We start from the raw sequence: 2,628 nt of genomic DNA on the forward strand, positions 1-2,628 counted from the left end.
AAATTGAACGTATGGTTGCAGAAATGCTAAAGGTTGGTATAATTCAACCTATTCAAAGTTATTTCTCTGCTCTAGTTGTATTGGTACACAAGAAGGATGGATCATGGCGCACGTGTCCAGGTTATAGGGAGCTCAACGAGCTTACTATTAAAGATAAATATCCCATTCCTGTCATTGATGAATTATTAGATGAATTACATGGAGCAATTTACTTCACCAAGTTGGATCTTCGTTCAGGATATCATCAAATAATAATGAATATTGAATACATTCCAAAAACAACATTTATAACTCATGAGGGTCATTATGAATTTTTGGTCATGCCTTTTGGCCTTACCAATGCACCTTCTACATTTCAAGGTTTGATGAATTCCATTTTCAAACCCTTAGAAAATTTGTGTTATTATTTTTTGATAATATACTAATCTACATCAAGTCTTCGAAGGATCATGTTCAACATGTTGACAGGGTTCTCAAACTATTGGAGGAGAAACAATTATATGTAAAAAGCTCTAATTGTTTCTTTGGAGTACAAGAGGTGAGATATTTGGGGACTGAGTTAGTTCATAACTCATCTTATCATCCTGAATCTGATGGGAAAACTGTGATAGTGAACAAATGTTTGGAAGGATATCTTCATTGCTTTGTATCTAATAAACAAAGACAAGGGGTCAAGTGGTTTCCTCTGGCTGAATGGTGGTATAACACTTCCTTCCATACTGCAGCAAAAATGAACCCATTTATGGCACTTTATGGATATCGTCCACCGTACATCACATCGTATTTAAAAGAAAATTCTAAGGTTCAAGCATTGGAGGATCACATCGAGCATCAACAACAAGTTCTCAAACTCTTAAAGGATAACCTCACTTTGGCGCAAAATAGAATGAAACAACATGCAGATCAACATCACAACGAAAGAAGTTTTGATGTAGGTGACTGAATATTTCTACGACTACAACCATACAAATAAATGTCCGTCAAGCAAGCTAAGAATGATAATAAATTATCGCCAAAGTATTATGGTATGTACAAGGTGTTACAAAAGATTGGTACTATGGCATACAAATTGGAGCTTCTTGCATCTTCCCAAGTGCACCCAGTTTTCCATGTTTCATGCTTAAAGAAGGTTATATGTGAGAAGCTCCCAGTTCAAACAATATTTTCAGAACTTGACGAGGAAGGAACAATCATATTGGAACCTGAAGCAGTCACGGAAACAAGAACCCGAGAACTACAAAATCGATCAATTTTAGAGTATCTCATCAAGAGGAAGAACTTACCCGCTAAAGATTCCACAAGGGAGGACGAGAATTTTATACAGAAGAATCCATAACTACTCAAGCATTGAGGACAACACTTTTTGAAGGAGAGGGGCATGTTAGGTCCCTATACTACTAGTGTAACCTGTTATTGTTATTAGTGCAACCCCCTTATTATATTGTTGTGCCCAATAGTTCCCATATTATTATTATTGTGCCCCATAGAAGCCCACTATTGTTATTGTTGTTCCCTTACACTATTATTGTTATGTCGGCTCTGATTATATTATGACCCCTTAGACTCCTATATATAGAAAGGAAGCCTTGCCATTTGTATCATCCAATAATTGTTCATTTGTGTAATGTAAAGGAGGTTGCCCCCTCGAAGAGGTTGATTTTTAATTCATTGATCTATATTTTCTATCTTTTTGTGAGCTGGTTTCATAATAGAGTGGGAGGATTTTATAAGCTAAACGTAAGAAGCACACCACACCAAGTGTTACACAAAAATATCGTCACCATGACTATTTACAGTCAATATGGGTCTATCATCAATTGTACTGTCCTCCTAAGCAAGTCTCAGACCTCAACTCTTCAAGTCAAGCTTTGAAAATGAGAGAAAGACATTGAAAATCAACAAAGCTCTGGTTCCGCACTTTCTCTCACTGTTACATGTGGTCCCACACCCTTTATTCATGTTACCTGCGGACCTGCCCGCTCTGTCTGTAAAGGGGTGGGTGCAGACCCATGTGAAAGTCAAAAAGGCGCAAGTTTATTCTAAAAAACTCACTTTGGGTTAATTCTAGATGATTCTAGAAGGAATTTTGATGTGGATTGTTCACTCCTAGGTGGTTCATGCATCCCAAAAGAGAAGGAGCTAATCCCTTGATGAGAGGAGCTATCCCTTTGAAGGAGGGCTTTATCCCTTCTAAGGAGGACCTAGTAACTTCCCTCCATTGCACTATAAATTAAGGCATTGGGCTGGTTGCTAGGGAGGTTAGAAGCTGAACATTTTTGAGGGTAAATGCTGGTGGAATTGAGACTTCCTAGTTAAGCTTGAGAGGAGAGATCACATACCTTTTTGGCTTCATTGGGAAGAGAGTGAAACTTGTCAAAGTAGAGGAGACTTCTTGTTAGACCCTGGGAGGAGCTTGTACAACATCAAGGCACAGGTTGTAAAGTTCTTCTTTGATTTGAATTAATACAATCAGATTCATTTTTCTCAACAAATTGTCTTATGTCATTTGTTTCATGAATTCCTTGATCATCATGTTAAGTATGCTTTATGATATTGGCTTTTCAGGTGTTATTTAATTTGTTTGCTTGTTTGTGTTTGCAGATTTGCAACGAGGGAGCTCATTTGGAT

Source organism: Pinus tabuliformis, chromosome Q (assembly GCF_031772625.1).
Source record: "Pinus tabuliformis cultivar Carrire ecotype Pingquan chromosome Q, CPIR1, whole genome shotgun sequence".
NCBI lineage: Eukaryota > Viridiplantae > Streptophyta > Pinopsida > Pinales > Pinaceae > Pinus > Pinus tabuliformis.